Source organism: Cetorhinus maximus, chromosome 25 (assembly GCF_964194155.1).
Source record: "Cetorhinus maximus chromosome 25, sCetMax3.hap1.1, whole genome shotgun sequence".
Taxonomy (NCBI): Eukaryota; Metazoa; Chordata; class Chondrichthyes; order Lamniformes; family Cetorhinidae; genus Cetorhinus; species Cetorhinus maximus.
This window is the reverse complement of record NC_135903.1, coordinates 2,706,860-2,712,196: the sequence shown is the minus strand read 5'-3', so window position 1 is coordinate 2,712,196 and position 5,337 is coordinate 2,706,860. Positions and strand designations below refer to the sequence as shown.

General features: G+C 45.2%; 1 protein-coding gene across 4 annotated transcripts in view; it reads left to right on the top strand.

Moving 5' to 3' along the window:
* Positions 1–359: 359 nt before the first annotated feature.
* LOC144667809 (NGFI-A-binding protein 1-like) overlaps positions 360–5,337 on the top strand; it is a 47,370-nt gene continuing 42,392 nt past the window's right edge. For all 4 annotated transcript variants that reach the window (XM_078529274.1, XM_078529276.1, XM_078529272.1 and 1 more), the window contains exon 1: positions 360–424. The gene's annotated coding sequence lies outside the window, so the exon portion shown is untranslated. The remainder of the gene's footprint in view (positions 425–5,337) is intronic.

Genomic DNA, 5,337 nt, shown 5'->3' with positions numbered 1-5,337 from the left:
GAGGCTTGGATTTTTCTTCTTGTATTTTTTTTCCATGGACCACCTTAAACGCCTGCAGTGTGACCCAGCTCCCCACCCTCAGAGGGAGCCAGCACCAGGGTGGGGAAGCGCTTTGCAGACATTTACTCTGCACTGTCGCCATTACTCGCAGCCGCTGCTGGGTGGTTTTGTTTTGGGAGGGGGTCAGTTGCATTGGTCCGCGGGGGGGGGGGGACAATATTTGTTGGCGTGGACCCTTCCTGCAAATCACCCCCCACCACCTCACTCCCTGACACCCCCCCAAACCACCCACCCCCACCCCCAGCACCTCTGCCCCAGGCTCCCTGCTCCAGGCTCGGTCACACTCTGCCTGGCTTCCCCCTCTCACTCTGAAACCAACAGTCGGAACAAGCGCCCGTCCGTCCATCCAGCGCCTGTGACCCAGGTAAGCAGCGCTCTCCCGGTGCCAGCTTTAAACACTCGGCTTCTTACAAAGACAATCTTCAAACCCTGTGCATTCATTCCCTGGGCCAAATCTGGGGGATGGGGGGAGGGAGGGGAGCTCTGATCCCAGATCCTTCCACCCATTTCTCTTTCTCTCTCTCTCTTTCTCTTTCTTTCTTCTCTTCCTCGGAGAGACATGCGTGCTCACAATTTAAAGCAGCAACGTCTCCTCTCTCACTCCATTTAAATGTGGTGGGCCCCACCTGAAGTTGCAAGCCTCCACTGTTAAATTATTATTTTTTTTTATCTTCTGACACAGCAGCCTTTCATTTCTTGGCACTGATTTGCCAGCAGGTTTTGGGGTTCGGTGAGGGGGGGCGCGAAGGGAGGCAGGAGCGAGGCACATTCCCTCAGTGCCGTTCTACCCCCCCTCACTGTTAACTCCAGTGCAGTACAGAGGGAGTGCGGCACTGTTGGAGGTGCCCGTCTTTTGGGTGAGACGTTAAACCGAGGCCCCATCGGCATGCTTCGATGGATGTAGAAGATCCCACTGAACTATTCTGAAGAAGAGCAGGCGAGTTATCCCTGGTGTCCCGGCCAATATTTATCCCGCGATCAACATCACAAAAACAGATTATCTGGTCATTATCACATTGATGTTTGTGGGAGCTTTCTGTGTGCAAATTGGCTGCTGCGGGTCCTACATTACAATGACTACATTTCAAATGTACTTTATTAGCTGTTAAACACTTTGAGATGTCTGGTGATGGTGAAAAGCGCTGTATAAATGTAAGTCTTTCTTTTTTTAACAAGTAACCCTGGTTTGTGGGAGATGATGTGTATTAAAACTAGCAGGTTCTAATTTCCTCATATTGGGAAATGTGAGCCCTTTCCTTGTGTACATGATAGATATCAGGAAATGGCAAAATAAAAACAGAAAATGTTGGAGAAACTCGGCAGGTCTGACAACGTCTGTGGAGAGAGAAACAGAGTTAACATTTCGAGTCTGTACGACTCTTCGTCATTGAGAAATGGTGATTTAGCAAAACAATTTATGTCGCTGATGGCGTCATTAGTTTCTTTCTTTTTGACTCATTGGATGCAGACGACACTGACAAAGCTGCATTGCTCATTGATTGAGATAGCGGTGGTGGGCCTTTTAGAAACAATTTACAATTGAACGGCTAATTCAGAGGGTAATGGCTAATTCATCCTGGTAGCATGGAATATTGTGCGACGTTTATATGTTGTGATAGTTTCTGTATCTGTACATGTATCCTATTTGACCAATAGCTGAGCCTTAAAACACCCAAGCACATCATTTCCTTTGCCTGTTTCTGCCCTATTGTCACTGTTGGTCAAGCGGGCTGCCTTGTCCTGGATGCTGTTGAGTTTCTTGAGCGTTGTTGGAGCTGCACTCATCCAGGGGGAGAGTATTCCATCAAGCTCCTGGCTTAGACCTTGTAGAGAGTGGACAGGCTTTGGGGAATCAGGAGGTGAGTGAGTCACCGCAGGATTCCTAGCATGTGACCTGCTCTTGTTGCCACAGTATTTATTTGGCTGGTCCAGTTTAGTTTCTGGTCGATGGTAATCCTCAGGATGTTGATGATGGAGGTTTCAGTGATGCTGTTGGATGTCAAGGGGAAATGGTTAGATTTTCTCTTGTTGGAGATGGTCATTGCCTGGCACTTGTGTGGTGTAAGCGTTATTTGTTGGGGCAATAGCAGAGGTGCCACAATTGGCCTTAGCAGCCTCAGGTTAGGGAGGCGGATGATGCCATGCTAGGGGCATCAGGGAAGGACAGGACCAGGCTTGGCTGATTAGGCGGTGGGCTGTTGCTGAGGTCCAATTGCCCTGCTCATAGTCACTGTCAAGGTTTGCATGTGAAGAATTGGCATTGGGAGAGAAGCCAGGGCCAGTGGAACTGCTCTCCAGCTTAATTTGTTCCATGTATTCCTCCTAATTACAACGGAATGAATTCACCACATTAACTCGGGTATCTCCGAAAGAACTTTATTATCGGAGTCATAGAGTTGAACCCATGCTCATTTTGGTTGAAAATATATAACCTACCAATGTATCTCCCTCTTAAAAATAAAGCTCCATATGTTTAAGGAGATTTGTAATTCTGCTCACCTTTTGATAATAAATCTCACATTTTGTCAATTTTCTTCCCTCGCTTGTAACTCATTCAAGTGGCCTTTGTTGACCTGTCAGCCTCAAGAGTAAATGTTGGTGAGGAATTTAACCAGAGCAGGAATCACAGTTGAGCCCAGCCTGATCTGGCAAGGTGGGAGATTAAATTTTTATCTCTATGCCTCATCTATGCAGTGAATAAAATGGGGAAAGGTTACTGTCCCAGGTCGTTCTGCCATAGTACACCCAGGGGGTGGAAATTGTGTAAAACCTCTCAGGCTGAACTCATCAGAAAATGTTTGGCATGAGATGTAAACGTATTTTGTAAATATAACCTGTAATTGTAAGTGTAGTGAGGCACCTCGTGTATTGAAAGAAAAGTTAACTGTATTACACTTCACGTAATGTCAGTTTTGAACTGTTTTGTAATGTCCCTTTACAAATTGATGAATAAAGTGTATTTTTGGAGGAAAAAATTACTTAAGTATAGGGGAACTCTTAAATCTTACTTCGATGCAGTTTGAGTATTAAGTGATAAATGACTTGTAAATCTGCGGTTAATGTACAGGTTCCTAATTAGCTGGCCCACGTGATTTCCTGGACTGATTTTGATCGTCTAAGGAGGTCAGAGAGAAATTTTCTGGAGATTTATTTTTCTGCTTTTTTTTTTGCCTCTTCCCCAGAGGTTTCATGGCTGAGGGAGAGGAGCAGTGGGGGTGGGGGTCGGGGTGCTGTTGAGGTTGAAAACAAGTACTTAGTCATAATGCTCATGGTGTCAGGCAAGCCTCATAGACTTGCCCATCCATTTCAAATGCATGTACTGTATTTCTAACAATCTAAACACTAATGTTTACAACTGATATAAGCTCGTGAAGTCATTGTGTTGTGTGGGAATAGAGCCAAGGCCTTGATGGTGGCAGTGAGTAAGAACTCAAAGCCAAGAGTCAGAGAGGCCTGTCAGAAAAGGCTTCAAAGTGGATTGCCGCAGGTGCTTTAACTACTTTACTTCTGAACCTTTACTTTTTTTTTGCAGTGTTTTTGTTATGTAGGAACTGATGTAATTGATAATTTCCACCAGTTTAAAATAAAACTTAAGTTTCAGTAAAACATCAGTCAGTCAGATCCAAGGAAAGGAAAAGTGAGCGTAAAATAAAACTCAGTGGCACCAGTGCCCAATCTCTCGCTGTAAAGAAAGGGAGATTAATTTGTAGCACTTTTTTTTAAAAAAGAGTTTGGGCAGGAAATAATAGCCCAAAAAAATACAAACATTTCTCCCTTCACAGCAAAGTGCTTTATCACGAGTTTAGATCACTTCCTAGGTGGCTAGCGCTTAATTATGATTCCTACCTGATAATAAGTTTGCATTGTGCCATGCAATTTGTTTCGGAATAGCCTTAGGTTTTGCAAACCTGTTGCTGCATTGGTCATTCTGATATAACTTGCCCTGGACTGAGAATAGGGGCAATATAACTGGTCTCTTCGACTCAACCCAGGTAGCTCATGACCAACAGCAACTTTGTGCGTGACGACTATAATTTAGGCAAAAAGGAACATTTAATTAAAAACATTTCCATTGCAGATTCGAGAAGGAAATTGTAGGAGAAGTGAGCATAGAGTTAGACAGCAGAGATAAGTTTATTCTTAGAGTAGAAAGGGGGGGGTTGCTGCTGCCCATGTCTTAATTTGCACCGAATTCCATTCCCCTATCCCCTGTACTCGCTGACTTACATTGGCTCCCGGTCAAGCAGTGTCTTGATTTTAAAATTCTCGTCCTTGTTTTCAAATCCCTCCATGGCCTCGTCCTTTCCTATCTCTGTAATCTCCCCCTGCCCTACAATTCTGCGAGATATCTGAACACCTCCGCCCTGGCCTCTTGTGCAGCTCCGATTTTAATCGCCCCACTATTGATGGCTGTGCATTTAGTTGATTAGGCCCTAAGCTCTGGAATCCCCTCCCTAAATCTCTCTGCCTCTCTGCTTCACTTTCTTCCTTTAAGGTACTTCTTAAAACCTACCTCTTTGACCAAATGTTTGGTGACCTGACGCAATGGGCTGGATTTTCAACCTCAAAGCGGGTGACGGGAGTCGTGAATTTCCCTACCTCGGCCTAGCCACCTCTTGAGAAAGTGCCTGTAAGGGCAGGATTTTCATTGTGGGTTGGGGTGGAGGGGTGGTGGTGGTGCAGGCTGTAGGTGGGTCTGCCTGGTGCGGAGACGGGCTGTTTAAAAGTTCCGCCTTGGTGCTGTGGGACTTCATCCCAGTTATAATAAAAACAGAAAGACTCTGCGGCCCTCAACTCTCACCATCCCCCCCGCCTCCCCACACACTTCCCATGCCCCACCCATTCTCTTCATGCCAAGGTATGACCCCCACCTACTGCCTATGGCCCCTCATTCCCCCATGCCAAGCTATGGCATTTCCATGCCCATTCACCCACTATATAGAACTTAAAACCCTGTTGTGACAGTAGGAAATTTAAAAAGTTTTTAAAACGCAGTCATTCATTGATAACTTCCAACTTTCTTAAAATCAACTTTTTGCTACATGCTAATAAAGGTGCCAATAATTCAGACCCTTTATTAATAGCAGAAAGTGCAAGCACTTGAAACCTCATTATCTTCTGTAAATAAACATTGTGAAATTGACAGCATAGATGTGAAAGCCGGAGCTGTCGAACAATGTTTTCCTTGGGCCTGAGAGCCCAGACATCCATTAGTTTGCTAAAATACCTGAGCCCCAGGGACAACATTGCTTGATTAACAGCTTTAGCTCTCTGATC